This window comes from Chiloscyllium plagiosum, unplaced genomic scaffold (genome assembly GCF_037043375.1).
Source record: "Chiloscyllium plagiosum isolate Xiang-an unplaced genomic scaffold, Cpla_swu_hap1 HiC_scaffold_47, whole genome shotgun sequence".
Lineage (NCBI taxonomy): Eukaryota > Metazoa > Chordata > Chondrichthyes > Orectolobiformes > Hemiscylliidae > Chiloscyllium > Chiloscyllium plagiosum.
Window position 1 is genome coordinate 3,065,640 of NW_028270185.1, and position 17,144 is coordinate 3,082,783.

Consider the following 17,144-nt stretch of genomic DNA (forward strand, 5'->3'; position numbering starts at 1 on the left):
GGAAATTGCCCGTAGTGTTCAGGGATGTGCAGGTTTAGGTGAGAGAGGGACAGGGGTCAGAAGGCAGTTGGAGTGAGAGATGTCTCTATTTTAAGTGTTTTATTAAATTACAGCCTCATAACCACGAACCATTCCACAGTAATGCTCCCGCTGTGGCACCACTCCCATCTTCTTTCAGTTTTAGAGGATATTTCATCAGAATCTGAGGATTAGATTAGATTCCCTACAGTGTGGAAACAGGCCCTTCGGCCCAACCAGTCCACACTGACCCTCCGAAGAGTAACCCACCGATTTCCCTCTGACTAATGCACCTAGCACTATCGGCGATATAGCATGGCCAATCCACCCTGACCCACACAACTTTCTGGAGTGTCTTTTACTTAAAGTAACTACAGCTCCCACCCTCCCTCCCTCCCTCCCTCCCACCCTCCCACCCTCCCTCCCTCCCTCCCACCTACCCCCGAGAAACACAGCTGGGTTGGTAAAATGGTTGAAAACTGTTTGCCGACCACAAGCAACGTGTCAGAGCAGGCGATGTCGCAGAGATTTGGAGCTGATCCATTTTCCAGAAACAACAGCTGCCTGGAAAATGGCAAAACACTGAGCTCATTCCAGGAAGGGACCAGCGAGTGAACAGCAGCCTCCCTCACTCCCTCACCCCCCCCACTCACTCCCTCACCCCCTCACTCACTCCCTCACTCCCTCACCCCCTCACTCCCTCACCCCCCCACTCACTCACTCACTCCCTCACTCCCTCACTCACTCACTCACTCCCTCACTCACTCCCTCACTCCCTCACCCCCCCCACTCACTCCCTACTCACCCCCTCACTCACTCCCTCACCCCCCCACTCACTCCCTCACCCCCTCCCTCACTCCCTCACCCCCTCACTCACTCACTCCCTCACTCCCTCACCCCCTCACTCACTCACTCACTCACTCCCTCACCCCCTCACTCACTCACTCACTCCCTCACTCCCTCACCCCCTCACTCACTCACTCACTCACTCCCTCACTCACTCCCTCCCTCCCTCACCCCCCCACTCACTCCCTCACTCACTCCCTCACCCCCTCCCTCACTCCCTCACCCCCTCACCCCCTCACTCACTCCCTCACTCACTCCCTCACCCCCCCACTCACTCACTCACTCACTCACTCCCTACTCACTCCCTCACTCCCTCACCCCCTCACTCACTCACTCACTCCCTCACTCACTCCCTCACTCCCTCACCCCCCCCACTCACTCACTCACTCCCTCACTCACTCCCTCACCCCCCCACTCACTCACTAACTCCCTCACTCACTCACTCCCTCACCCCCCCACTCACTCACTCACTCACTCCCTACTCACTCCCTCACTCCCTCACCCCCCCACTCACTCACTCACTCCCTCACTCACTCCCTCACTCACTCCCTCACTCACTCACCCCCCCCACTCACTCACTCACTCCCTCACTCACTCCCTCACTCACTCCCTCACTCACTCCCTCACCCCCCCACTCACTCACTCACTCACTCCCTCACTCACTCACCCCCCCCACTCACTCACTCACTCCCTCACTCACTCCCTCACCCCCTCACTCACTCCCTCACTCACTCCCTCACTCACTCACCCCCCCCACTCACTCACTCACTCCCTCACTCCCTCACCCCCCCACTCACTCCCTCACTCACTCCCTCACTCCCTCACCCCCCCACTCACTCCCACACTCACTCCCTCACTCACTCACCCCCCCACTCACTCCCTCACTCACTCCCTCACTCACTCACCCCCCCCACTCACTCACTCACTCCCTCACTCCCTCACCCCCCCACTCACTCCCTCACTCACTCCCTCACTCCCTCACCCCCCACTCACTCACTCACTCCCTCACTCACTCCCTCATTCACTCCCTCACTCACTCACTCCCTCACTCACTCCCTCACTCCCTCATTCACTCCCTCACTCACTCACTCACTCCCTCACTCACTCCCTCACCCCCTCCCTCACTCTCCCTCACTCACTCACTCCCTCATTCACTCCCTCACTCACTCACTCCCTCACTCACTCCCTCACCCCCCACTCACTCACTCACTCCCTCATTCACTCCCTCACTCACTCACTCCCTCACTCACACCCTCATCCCCCCACTCACTCACTCACTCCCTCACTCACTCCCTCATTCACTCCCTCACTCACTCACTCCCTCACTCACTCACTCACTCCCTCATTCACTCCCTCACTCACTCACTCACTCCCTCACTCACTCCCCACTCCCTCCCTCACTCACTCCCTCACTCACTCACTCACTCCCTCATTCACTCCCTCACTCCCTCACTCACTCACTCCCTCACTCACTCCCTCACCCCCCCACTCACTCACTCACTCCCTCATTCACTCCCTCACTCACTCACTCCCTCACTCACTCCCTCACCCCCTCCCTCACTCACTCCCTCCCTCAGTCCCTCACTCACTCCCTCCCTCCCTCACTCCCTCACTCACTCCCTCACCCACTCACTCACTCCCTCACTCACTCACTCACTCCCTCACTCACTCCCTCACTCCCTCACTCACTCACTCCCTCACTCACTCACTCCCTCACTCACTCTCTCACTCACTCACTCCCTCCCTCACTCAATCACTCACTCCCTCACTCACTCCCTCACTCACTCACGCACTCCCTCACTCACTCACGCACTCACTCACTCCCTCACTCACTCACTCCCTCACTCACTCCCTCACTCACTCCCTCACTCACTCCCTCACTCACTCACTCCCTCCCTCACTCACTCACTCCCTCACTCACTCCCTCACTCACTCACTCACTCCCTCACTCACTCCCTCACTCACTCACGCACTCCCTCACTCACTGACGCACTCCCTCACTCCCTCACTCACTCCCTCACTCACTCCCTCACTCACTCACTCCCTCACTCACTCCCTCACTCACACTCCCTCACTCACTCACTCCCTCACTCACTCCCTCACTCACTCACTCCCTCACTCACTCCCTCACTCACTCACTCCCTCACTCACTCACCCCCTCACTCACTCCCTCACTCACTCACTCACTCCCTCCCTCACTCACTCACTCCCTCACTCACTCACTCCCTCACTCACTCCCTCACTCACTCCCTCACTCACTCACTCCCTTACTCACTCACTCACTCCCTCACTCACTCCCTCACCCCTCACTCACTCACTCCCTCACTCCCTCACTCACTCCCTCACTCACTCCCTCAACCCCTCACTCACTCACTCACTCCCTCACTCACTCACTCCCTCACTCACTCCCTCACTCACTCACTCCCTCACTCACTCCCTCCCTCACTCACTCCCTCACTCCCTCACTCACTCCCTCACTCCCTCCCTCACTCACTCCCTCACTCCCTCACTTCCACATTCCCTCACTCACTCCCTCACCCACCCACTCCCTCACCCACTCCCTCACCCACTCCCTCCCTCACTCACTCACTCACTCCCTCACTCACGCACTCACTCACTCTCTCGCTCCCTCCCTCACTCACTCCCTCACTCACTTACTCACTCACTCCCTCCCTTACTCCCTCACACTCACTCGCTCACCACCACACTCACTCCGTCACTCACTCCCTCACTCGCGCCCTCACTCATTCACTCACACTACCACACTCACTCCCTCACTCACTCCCTCACTCACTCACTACCACACTCACTCCCTCACTCACTACCACACTCACTCACTCACTCCCACACTCACTCACTCACGCACTCCCTCACTCACTACCACACTCACTCCCTCACTCACTCCCACACTCACTCACTCACGCACTCCCTCACTCATTACCACACTCACTCCCTCAATCACTCCCTCACTCGCTCCCTCGCTCACTCACTCACTACGACACTCACTCACTCACTCCCTCACTCACTCCCTCACTCACTCCCTCACTCCCTCCGTCACTCACTCCCTGCCTCACTCACTCCCTCCCTCACTCACGCACTCCTTCACTCACTCCCTTACTCACTCCCTCACTCCCTCACTCACTCACTCCCTCCCTCACTCACGCACTCACTCCCTCACTCACTCCCTCACTCACTCACGCACTCACTCCCTCACTCACTCCCTCACTCACTCCCTCACTCACTCACTCCCTCCCTCCCTCATTCCCTCACTCACTCACTCCCTCACTCACTCACTCACGCACTCACTCACGCACTCACTCTCTCACTCACTCCCTGACTCACTCCCTCACTCCCTCACTCACTACCTCACTCACTCCCTCACACACTCCCTCACTCACTCCCTCACTACCACACTCACTCACTCACACCCTCACTCGCTCACTACCACACTCACTCCCTCACTCGCTCCCTCGCTCACTCACTCACTACCACACTCACTCCCTCACTCACTCCCTCACTCGCTACCGCACTCACTCCCTCACGCACTCCCTCACTCACTCCCTCCCTCCCTCACTCACTCCCTCACTCACTACTACACTCACTCCATCACTCCCTTCCTCATTCCCTACCTCACTCCCTCACTCACTCACTACGACACTCACTCCCTCACTCACTCCCTCACTCGCTCACTACCACACTCACTCCCTCACTCACTCCCACACTCACTCACTCACTCACTACCACACTCACTCCCTCACTCACTCACGCACTCCCTCACTCACTCACTCACGCACTCACACTCCCTCACTCACTACTACACTCACTCCATCACTCCCTCCCTCACTCCCTACCTCACTCTCTCACTCCCTCACTACGACACTCACTCCCTCATGCACTCCCTCACTCACTCCCTCACTCACTCATTCCCTCACTCACCACCACACTCACTCCATCACTCCCTCCTTCACTCCCTACCTCACTCACTCCCTCACTCACTACCTCACTCACTCCCTCACTCACTCACTACATCACACTCACTCCCTCACACTCCCTCACTCACTCACTCTCTCGTTCACTACCTCCCTCACTCCCTCATGCACTCACTCCCTCACTCACTCACTACCACACTCACTCACTCCCTCACTCACTACCACACTCACTCCCTCACTCACTCACTCACTACCACACTCACTCCCTCACTCACTCCCTCACTTGCTCACTCACTCACTACCACACTCCCTCCCTCCCTCACTCACTCACTCACTACCACATTCTCTCCCTCACTCACTCACTACCACACTCACCCCCTCACTTACTCCCTCACTCCCTCATGCACTCACTCCCTCATGCACTCACTCCCTCACTCACTCACTCACTCCCTCACTCACACCCTCACTCACTCACTCCCTCACTCATTCCCTCACTCACTCACTGACTCACTCTCTCACTCACTGACTCCCTCTCTCCCGCATGCACTCACTCCCTCACTCTCTATCCCTCACTCATTCCCTCACTCACTCACTGACTCACTCTTTCACTCACTGACTCCCTCTCTCCCGCATGCACTCACTCCCTCACTCTCTATCCCTCACTCATTCCCTCACTCACTCACTGACTCCTTCACTCCCTCATGCATTCACTCCCTCACTCACTACTTCCCTCACTCACTACCTCCCTCACTCATGCACTCACTCCCTCACTGACTCACTCCCTCACTACCTCAGTCCCTCACTCTCCCTCACTCATTCCCTCACTCACTCACTCATTCCCTCACTCCCTCACTCACTCCCTCACGCATTGCCTCACACCCTCACTCACTCACTGACTCCCTCACTCCCTCACTCATTCACACTGACTCATTCACTCACTCATTCTCACGTATTCACTCTCACACTCAATCACTCATCTGTCTGTCACTCACTCATTCATCTCTCACTCGCACTCCCTTACTCACTCATCTCTCACTCACTCTCACTGAGTCATTCACTCAGTCATTCACACTCACTCGGACACACGGACACACACTCACTCACTCACTCGGACACACTCACTCAGATAAGTTCACTCGGATAAACTCACACTCACTCATTCACACACTCACATTGACTCACATTCATGGTCACTCACATTTACACACTCACTCACTCACTCTCACTCACATTCACTCACTCACACTCTCACTCACTCACTTACTCGTGGTCACACTCACTGACATGCACAATGTCTGATCCCGTTCCTATCCATATCCACTCAGTCTGACGCTCACATCCCCAAACATCGATATGGTGCCCATTTTCAACATGTTTTAAAGAAGAAATGGGTTTATTTCAACAATAGTTTTGCAAGAATCTTAATTTCCCAGCACTAACCTGGGACAGAGAGCGAGAGAGAGAGAGCGAGAGATAGAGCGAGAGAGAGAGCGAGAGAGAGAGAGCGAGAGAGAGAGAGAGAGAGGATGGGAGAGCTCCCAGCACTGACCCCAGGCAGAGGGAGTGAAAGAGAGAGAGAGAGAGAGTGGGAGCATGTTGGACTTTATTGTGTGGGAGTTTTTTATACTTGAGACTCCCTACATTGTCCTGGCTCTTGGTGAGACCCACACTGGAATACTGGGAGTGGTTTTGAGCTGCCTGTTGAAGGAGGGACCTAATTACATCAGGGGCCATACAGTATAGACTGCTCCCTGGGATGGGAGTGTGGTCCTACAATGGGAGGCCGGGGAAACTGGGCTGTTATTGTCTGGGGTTGATGGCAATGTGAGGTGACCAGGTCAGCCATAATCACCTTTAATGGCGGAGCCGGACTGAGGGGCTGAGTGGCCTTCTCCTCTCCCTGGTTCTGATGATCCCATCGAAACATTGAAACTTCTGACAGAGTTTGAGGGTGTTGACATTGAGGGGGTTTATTGGGGAGTTGGGGAGATGGGTCTCTGGAACATGGGTGTCTCGGGGTAAAAGACCGATGGGTCCGGGCTGAGATGGAGAGAAATGTGTTCACTCGGAATCTTCAGAATCTCCTGTCCCAGAGGGTGGGGGCTCCATACATGAATATATTTCAGGCTGGGACAGACAGATTTTTGGGGAATCGAGGAGAATGGGCAGTGGACTTGGTGGGGTGGGATGGGGCAGGGGGAGTGAAGGCTACAATCAGCCACAGTCGTATAGAATGATGGAGCAGGCTTGATGGGCTGAAGGGCCTTCTCCTGTCTTTTATATTCCGTACTGATCCGTCAGTCTGACAGGGAATGGGGGGTGGAGGTGGGGAATGGGATACCCCTTGTTCTTGATTCACCTCCATCAGCATTGTGGGAGTGATCCAGTAATCTCCGAGAGAGAGAGAGAGAGACAGCGCGGGATCAGGGATCACATTGGAGGAACCAGTCTGAGGACGAGACCCATCCGATGATTCACTCCCGGGCTCTGGCAAATTTCAGAAACAAAATCACAATCACAGCTGAAAACACAAATTAAATTAAAATTACAGACTGCAGCCATTCACCTCCCTCCCCCTCAGCAATCACACATGGAGAATGTTCACAGCCTGATGTAGGTGACCATTCAGCACCTTCACTGAGATACTGTACTGTGGGGGAGGGGGCCTTTAGCATTCAGGGAGGGGTACCTGGATCTACAGGGTGGGGGGTGGGATGGTGATGTGCCAGGGTGGATCTGTATTACAGACAGCATTCCATCACAGCCTGTTCCACCCTGCCCTCCCCTGTCTTTATTGGTCAGAGTATTGAGTACAGGAGTTGGGAGGTCATGTTGCGTCTGTACAGGACATTGGTTAGGCCACTGTTGGAATATTGCGTGCAATTCTGGTCTCCTTTCTATCGGAAAGATGTTGTGAAACTTGAAAGGGTTCAGAAAAGATTTACCAGGATGTTGCCAGGGTTGGAGGGTTTGAGCTACAGGGAGAGGCTGAACAGGCTGGGGCTGTTTTCCCTGGAGTGTCGGAGGCTGAGGGGTGACCTGATAGAGATTTATAAAATCATGAGGGACATGGATAGGATAAATAGACAAAGTCATTTCCCTGGGATGGGGGAGTCCAGACCTAGAGGGCATAGGTTTCGGGTGAGAGGGGAAAGATATAAAAGAGACCTAAGGGACAACTTTTTCACTCAGAGGGTGGTACGTGTATGGAATGAGCTGCCAGAGGATGTGGTGGAGGCTGGTACAATTACAACATTTAAGAGGCATCTGGATGGGTATATGCTTAGGAAGGATTTGGAGGGATATGGGCCGGGTGCTGGCAGGTGGGACTACATTGGGTTGGGATGGGCATATGGATGGGTTGGACCGAAGGGTGTGTTTCCGTGCTGTACAGCTCTATGACTGAGATGCCCCCTCTCTGGGATAGCAAAGGTGGCGAGGCCTGGAACACAGCTTGTCTCCTGTGGTCCTTTTATCAAAAGCCCATTAGCCCGTGGGATGCGATCACTGCTGGTGCTCAGTGTGTTTTTGATCAGCTGTCATTGGGAGCCAGGTCCAGGTGATGGGAGAGATCCATCAAACCCTGAAATTCTAAAGAACCTGGATGTTTGTATTTGCAGTTAGAAACTGTGAGCTTTGTTCAGTGTATCCTGTGTGCATAATAAACAGCGGAAACCTTTTTTGGGGGGAAGTAATGTTACTGAAAGATTCTAATCTCATGTTGAGTGTTTGTTTTCCATGGCTTTGTGTTCCTCCATCTGCTTAAACTCTTTAATGAGATCATTGAGCTTTCAGTATTCCAAACAATTAATGCTCTCCTTGCTATCCCTTCTGTAGTCTGCCACACAATATTCAGTGACTTGGAGAGCAGTAAGGACTGCAGATACTGGAAACCAGAGACAATATAGTCATAGAGTCATAGAGATGTGCAGCACGGAAATAGACCCTTCGGCCCAACCCGTCCATGCCGACCAGAAATCCCAACCCAATCTAGTCCCACCTGCCAGCATCTGGCCCATATCCCTCCAATCCCTTCCTATTCATATACCCATCCAGATACCCTTTAATCGTTGCAATTGTACCAACCTCCATCACTTCCTCTGGCAGCTCATTCCACACACACACCACCCTCTGTGTGAAAAGGTTGCCCCTTAGGTCTCTTTCATATCTTTCCCCTCTCACCCTAAACCTATGCCCTCTAGTTCTGGACTCCCCCACCCCAGGGAAAAGACTTTAGATGTGAAGGTGGAACAGCACCCCCCCGAAATATTGACTTTCCTGCTGTTCGGAAGCTTTCTGACCTGCTGTGTTTTTCCAGCTTGACATCTACTGACAGAATAATCAGGACCTGGGACATTTGATCTTAAAAGTCTGCAGCAGAATTATCAGTCAGAGAGGGACATTGTTGGAACTTGCACTGAGGAATTTGGAGAGCGAGTGCCTGTGGTTTGCTCGGACAAAGCTGAACTTGCCCCAGGCTCCTCCGGGTGTGTCATAGAATCTGTGGAAGCAGGCCATTCTGCCCATTGAGTCCACACCAACTCTACAAAGAGCATCCTGCCCAGACCCACCCCATCCGTGCATTTACCTTGGCTAACCCACCCAGCCTACACATTCCTGGAAACTTTAGCACAGTCAATCCTACCTTAACCTGCACACAGAGTCATAGAGATGTACAGCAAGGAAACAGACCCTTCGATCCAACCCGTCCATGCCGATCAGATATCCCAACCCAATCTAGTCCCACCTGCCAGCACCCGGCCCATATCCCTCCAAACCCTTCCTATTCATATACCCATCCAAATGCCTCTTAAATGTTGCAATTGTACCAGCCTCCACCACTTCCTCTGGCAGCTCATTCCATACACGTACCACCCTCTGTGTGAAAAAGTTGTCCCTTAGGTCTCTTTTATATCTTTCCCCTCTCACCCTAAACCTATGCCCTCTAGTTCTGGATTCCCCCATCTCAGGGAAAAGACTTTGCCTATTTATCCTATCCCTGCCCCTCATTATTGTATAAACCTCTATAAGGTCACCCCTCAGCCTCCGATGCTCCAGGGAAAACAGCCCCAGCCTGTTCAGCCTCTCCCTGTAGCTCAGATCCTCCAACCCTGGCAACATCCTTGTAAATCTTTTCTGAACCCTTTCAAGTTTCACAACATCTTTCCGATAGGAAGGAGACCAGAATTGCACACAATATCCAACAGTGGCCTAACCAATGTCCTGTACAGCCGCAACATGACCTCCCAACTCCTGTACTCAATACTCTGACCAATAAAGGAAAGCATACCAAACGCCTTCTTCACTATCCTATCTACCTGCGACTCCCCTTTCAAAGAGCTATGAACCTGCACTCCATGGTCTCTTTGTTAAGCAACACTCCCTAGGACCTTACCATTAAGTGTATAAGTCCTGCTAAGATCTGCTTTCCCAAAATGCAGCACCTCTCATTTATCTGAATTAAACTCCATCTGCCACTTCTCAGCCCATTGGCCCATCTGGTCCATATCCTGTTGTAATCTGAGGTAACCCTCTTCGCTGTCCACTTCACCTTCAAGTTTGGTGTCATCTGCAAACTTACTAACTGTACCTTTTGGACTGTGGGAGAAAACCCATGCAGACATGGGGAGAATGTGCAGACTCCACACAGACAGTCGCCCAAGGCTAGAATCGAACCTGGGTCCCTGGTGCTGTGAGGCAGCAGTGCTAACCACTGAGCCACTGTGTCAGGGAAAACCTCAGAAGTTCCCTAATTTACAACACTAGCATGTCACCTTTGACCCCAGAGTCCCTTGCGCAGTGAATGCTGGGCTGAGGTACAAATGGGGCGGTTAGTTCGTGAAGGTCCCAGTTTATGCTGAGAGTAGGTGGGATCTGCAGGGTGTCCCTATAGGATTTGGGATGGACCATAGAACCAGCAGCCTCTGTCAGCTGGTGTCTCTGCTTACAGGCAAACGTACAAAATAGCAGTAGAAGTAGGCCATTCAGCCCCTCAAATCTACTTCACCATGCAATCCCTTCAAGGCAGAAGTGTTTATGTTTCAACCTCCTGACCTCCCTTTACTCCCTTTCACTTCCCATCTATCCACCTCGGTCCTAATGACTCCTTCTGAGGCTGACAGTTCGAAAGACTCTCAACCTTCTGAAAGAAAAACGTTTCTGCTCATCTGTCATCGAGCTGTACAGCACAGAAACAGACCCTTTGGTCCAACCCGTCCATGCCAAAAAAGATATCCTAACTTAATCCAGTCGCATTTGCCAGCACTTGGCCCATATCCCTCCAAACCCTTCCTATTCATGTCCCCATCCAGATGCCTTTTAAATGTTGTAATTGCACCAGCCTCCACCAGCTCATTCCACACACTCTATGTGAAAAAGTTGCCCCTCAGGTCCCTTTTAACTCTTTTCCCCTCTTACCCCAAACCTATGCCCTTTAGTTCTGGACTTCCCTACCCTGGGGAAAAGACATTGGCTATTCGCCCTATCCAAGGGTGACCCCTCATTTTAATCAGTGGCCCCCAGTTCCAGACTGACCCACCAGAGGGACCATCCTTTCCCCAGCCACCATGTCCCAGACCATTCAGGATCTGATACACTTCAATCAGATCACCCCCTCACTCTGTAACCCCCAGTGGGGACAGGCCCAGTCTGTCCAATCTTTCCCCATCAAACAACCCCTCCTTCCAGAGATCAATCCAGTAAACCCCCTCTGAACCACCTCCAGTGTATTTACATAGTTCCTTCAATAAGAAGACCAAGACTGCTCACACTGTTCAAGATGTGGCCTCACCAATGCCCTGACTAACTGAAGCAGAGTTTTGGGAGGCAAGCGTTAGGGGTCATCAATATCAGACCATCACAAATAAATCCAACGGGGAATTCAAGAGAAATCTCTTTCTCCAACAAATGGGAAGAATGTGGGACTTGCTTCCACAGGGAGAGGTCAAAGTGAATAGTATCGATACATTTAAGTGGAAGCTGGATAAACCCATGAAAGGGGAGAGCATCAGCATGATACTACGAGATGAATAGGTAAAGGGAGGTGGCTAATGTAGAGCATAAAAACCAGCATGGAGTGGATAGGCTGACTGGCCTTTTTCCAGGCTATAAATTCTGTAGGATGCCCTGTAATGTTGTCCATCTACTTGATAAATTACCTGTCTGTCTAACCTCACCTTGGCTGGCAGCCTGGTTGGAGTCTGGAAGGATATATTCAGACACTCCACCTGTCAACGAGCCAGCAGGTCTCCGCTGCTGTGGATTTACCAAGGACCAGCCTCCTGTGCTGGGGAGGATCTGGAACATGACTCTGTCAGTTTGAATACTCTCCTGACTGACATCTCACTTAGTTCAAAACCGCACAACACCAGGTTATAGTCCAACAGGTTTATTTGGAAGCACTAGCTTTCGGAGCACTGCTCCATCGTCAGGTGTTTGTGGAGTATAAGATAGTAAGACACAGAATTTATAACAAAAGTTTACAGTGGGATGTAACTGAAATTATATATTGAAAAAGACCTGGATTGTTTGTTAAGTTTCTCATCTTTTAGAATGACCACATTGGTTTCAGTTTCTTTCATATGTAAATTGCAAATTTTTAAAAAAAGTTTCATTCTCAAGTGAACTTTAACAATTGGTGTCATGTTGGCCCAAATAATATATTGAAGGTGTGAGCTTCCCTGTGTGAGACTTAGAGTCATAGAGATGTACAGCACGGAAACAGACCCTTCAGTCCAACCCGTCCATGCCAACCAGATATCCCAACCCAATCTAGTCCCATTTGCCAACATCCGGCCCATATCCCTCCAAACCCTTCCTATGCATATACCCATCCAAATACCTCTTAAATGTTGCAATTGTACCAGTCTCCACCACATCCTCTGGCAGCTCATTCCAAACACGTACCACCCTCTGCGTGAAAAAGTTGCCTTTTAGGTCTCTTTTATATCTTTCCCCCCTCACCCTAAACCTATGCCCTCTAGTACTGGACTCCCCACCCCAGGGAAAAGACTTTGTCTATTTATCCTATCCATCCCCCTCATAATTTTATAAACCTCTATAAGGTCACCCCTCAGCCTCCGACACTCCAGGGAAAACAGCCCCAGCCTGTTCAGCCTCTCCCTATAGCTCAAACTCTTGACACCGTCCCGTCCCCTAAGTGCAGGAACTCCCCACCTGATTGCCCTTCCTCCGTGCACCCACTGACCCCCCACTGGCTCCCTATTGAACAGCACCTTTATCGTGTAAGGTCATGGGCTAATATTGCAGTCTGCTTTCGGCTCTCACCCAGCCTGATGATGTCAGACGGGAAAAGAAGATAAAGAACTGCAGATGCTGGAAATCCGAGACAAAATCCGATAGTGCTGGAGGGACTCAGCAGGTCTGGCAGCATCTGCAGAGAGAGAAAACAGACTCAACGTTTTGGGTCCAGTGACCCTTCTTCAGAGGAGGATTCTGGTCCGAGATCCTAATGGTGAAGGATATGACTTTGCTGGCTCCTGATATCCTTTGTCATGTTCTCTCCAGGAGCTGTGGGTGTTGTTGACATGGACATTATTTGTTTGCCCTTGAACCACGTCACTGTGGGTCTGGAGTCACGTGTACATCCAGGTGGGAATGTTCCTGCCCATCGCCAGGGTTTGGGACATTGGTTGGAGAGGAATGTCCAGTGGGTCATCATGGGCCATGTAGATATGACTGTCACAGGGAGGAGCCAGACTGAGATTGACCCTGTCAGGACCCCAAAGGTTCATAAGCACTGGTTGATGACCTCAGCCCAGTGCACACTGGCACCAGTCCATCAGAGGAGAGGGATGAGGGTGTGGTAAAGGCCACAGTCAGAGAAGTGGGCTTCGGTTCATGGGGGGGGGGGGACACTGGCACTAGTCCTGGGGAGGGTGGGATCTGTAACAGTCAGATGGTTTCCACCTGAACGCTGCTGGGTGCCCTTACCAACCCCATGACCAGTGACAGCGAGAAGGCCTCAGACTTTTCCAAGGATTAGATTTGGGAAGATGCAAATCCAAGAGTAAAGTCAAAGCCTAAAGGGAAAGGTATTAATACAAAGATAGAAACTCGGAGCAGGAGGAGCCATTCAGCCCTTCGAGCCTGCTCCACCATTCATTGAGCTCATGGCTGATCCTCTATTTCAACACCATCCCTCCACACTCTTCCCAACCCCCTGACATCTTCCACATTGAGAAACCGGTCTGTTTTTGAAAAGGTATTCAGTGAGCTGGTCTCCGATACCGTCTACGGTTCAGAATTCCTCAGGTCCATCACCCTCTTCCGAGTATCTCTCCCCATCTCAGTCCAAAAATGGCCACCTCGTACCCTGACAGAGTGACCCCTTGTCTATCCCGTACCCTGACAGGGTGACCCCTGGTCCATCCTGTACCCTGACAGAGTGACCCCTGGTCTGTCCCGTACCCAAACAGAGTGACCCCTGGTCCATCCCATACCCTGACAGAGTGACCCCTGGTCTGTCCCGTACCCAAACAGAGTGACCCCTGGTCCATCCCATACCCAAACAGAGTGACCCCTGGTCTATCCCGTATCCTGACAGAGTGACCCCTGGTCTATCCCGTACCCTGACAGAGTGACCCCTGGTCTATCCCGTACCCTGACTGAGTGACCCCTGGTCTGTCCCGTACCCTGACAGAGTGACCCCTGGTCTATCCCATACCCTGACAGGGTGACCCCTGGTCCATCCTGTACCCTGACAGAGTGACCCCTGGTCTGTCCCGTACCCAAACAGAGTGACCCCTGGTCCATCCCATACCCTGACAGAGTGACCCCTGGTCCATCCCGTACCCTGACAGAGTGACCCCTGGTCCGTCCCGTACCCTGACAGAGTGACCCCTGGTCTATCCCGTACCCTGACAGAGTGACCCCTGGTCTGTCCCGTACCCAAACAGAGTGACCCCTGGTCCATCCCGTACCCTGACAGAGTGACCCCTGGTCTGTCCCATACCCTGACAGAGTGACCCCTGGTCCATCCCGTACCCTGACAGAGTGACCCCGGTTCTCGTCCGTGTTGACCTATTTCCAAACTAACCGAGTCACACCCGCCTGCGATTGGCCCATATCCCTCCAAACCGTTTCTATTCACGATCCTGCCCCTTAACATTGTCCCTGTGTCTGCATCCACCACTTTGTCTGGCACTTTATTCCACCGCCCTCTGCGTGAAAAAGTTGCCCCTTTGGTCTCTTTTATATCTTTCCCCTCTCACCCTAAACCTATGCCCTGTAGTTCTGGACACCCCCACCCCAGGGAGAAGACTTTGTCTGTTCACTCTATCCGTGCCCCTCCTGATTTATAAATCTTTATAAGATCACCCCTCAGCCTGCGACGCTCCAGGGGAATAGTGTCAGCCTGTTCAGTCTCTCCCTACAGCTCAGACCTCGACAGCACCAATACCGAGTGATTGAGACTGTTGTTCGGCTTTGGATGTCGGTGTGTTTGCAAACATTTGTTGCTTAGTTTCTGCTGAAGGTATTCGGGGAGAGTTTATCCTGGATCTGTTACAGCTGCACCACCCTCTCCCTGGGGCAGAGCTCTGGAGAAAGCCTAAAGGCTTGTTTCTGCGAGTCTGTTGTTTCGAAAGCAGCTCCCAGCGCAGCCTTTTATGGAGCTGTGTGGGGCTCGGTGTGTTACCGCTGACAATGGGCGGGTCGGTTTCCTGGACGCAGTTCAGTTTTAGGCTTCAGCGGATTCAGATCCTGTGTCAGCAGAAACCCATCTTTTAGTGAGATTCATTCCTGGCCCCGTCCCTCCCACCCAGAGAGAGAGAGAGACAAGCCCATCCCCGAAACAATTTCCACAATCTGCAGGATGTCTCCGTCGGTTTGGCAACTGGGGTGGGCGTGGGGGAGGGGCGGTTTTTGGGAAGATGGTGGCACAGCAGGATCCCGTTGCAGCAGAGAGCATATCTGTTGGTTGAGAGGCATGGACTGCCTTGTCAGGGAGAGCAGCCAGGTAGAGTATCCCATCCCCCACTCCCCCACCCCCATCCCCCCCCCACCCCAGGTAGAGTTTCCCATCCCCCCTCCCCCCCAACCCACCCACCCAAGAGGGCAGAGCGAGGGTTAATGTCTCATTGGCAAACCACCACCGCCAACAGTGCCCACTCCCTCAGCACCGACCCTCCGACAGTGCGGCGCTCCCTCAGCACTGACCCTCCGACAGTGGGGCCATCCCTCAGCACTGACCCTCCGACAGTGCGGCGCTCCCTCAGCACTGACCCCCTGACAGTGCAGCACTCCCTCAGTACTGACCCCCTGACAGTGCGGCACTCCCTCAGCACTGACTCTCCGACAGTGCGGCACACCCTCAGCACTGATCCTCCCACAGTGCGGCGCTCCCTCAGCACTGACCCTCCGACAGTGCGGCGCTCCCTCAGCACTGACTCTCCGACAGTGCGGCGCTCCCTCAGCACTGACCCCCTGACAGTGCAGCACTCCCTCAGTACTGACCCCCTGACAGTGCGGCACTCCCTCAGCACTGACTCTCCGACAGTGCGGCACACCCTCAGCACTGATCCTCCCACAGTGCGGCGCTCCCTCAGCACTGACCCTCCGACAGTGCAGCACTCCCTCAGCACTGACTCTCCGACAGTGCGGCGCTCCCTCAGCACTGACCCTCCGACAGTGCGGCGCTCCCTCAGCACTGACCCTCCGACAGTACCCACTCCCTCAGCACCGACTCTCCAACAGTGCGGCACTCCCTCAGCACTGACCCTCCGACAGTGCGGCACTCCCTTAGCACTGACCCTCCGACAGTGCCCACTCCCTTAGCACTGACCCTCCGACAGTACCCACTCCCTCAGCACCGACCCTCCGACAGTGCGGCACTCCCTCAGCACTGACCCTCCGACAGTGCTGCACTGCCTCTGCACTGACCCTCCGTCAGTGCCCTCTCCCTCAGCACTGACTCTCCAACAGTGCGGCACTCCCTCAGCACTGATCCTCCGACAGTGCAGCACTCCCTCAGCACTGACCCTCCGACCGTGCGGCACTCCCTCAGCACTGATCCTCCGACAGTGCAGCACTCCCTCAGCACTGATCCTCCGACAGTGCAGCACTCCCTCAGCACTGACCCTCCGACAGTGCCCCCTCCCTCAGCACTGACCCTCCGACAGTGCGGCACTCCCTCAGCGATGACCCAGGATGCCTGCGAGAGGCTGCACTGCGCTCTGATATTGGCGTCATCCTGTGTGCTCAGTAAGCAACCTTTTATAAAGATTAATAGCACAGCCACAGGCCATTCAGCCCGTCTGTCCACTTTTCTGGTGTTCCAGCTCCACATGAGCCTCCTCCTCAGCCCATATCACCTCCTTTTCTCCTTCCTTA

General features: G+C 53.4%; 1 protein-coding gene across 1 annotated transcript in view; it reads left to right on the forward strand.

The window, feature by feature from the left end:
* The window catches only part of LOC122542678 (EH domain-containing protein 2-like), a 56,771-nt gene that overhangs the window by 11,847 nt on the left and 27,780 nt on the right, over window positions 1-17,144 (forward strand). The gene's annotated exons all lie outside the window — the stretch shown is intronic.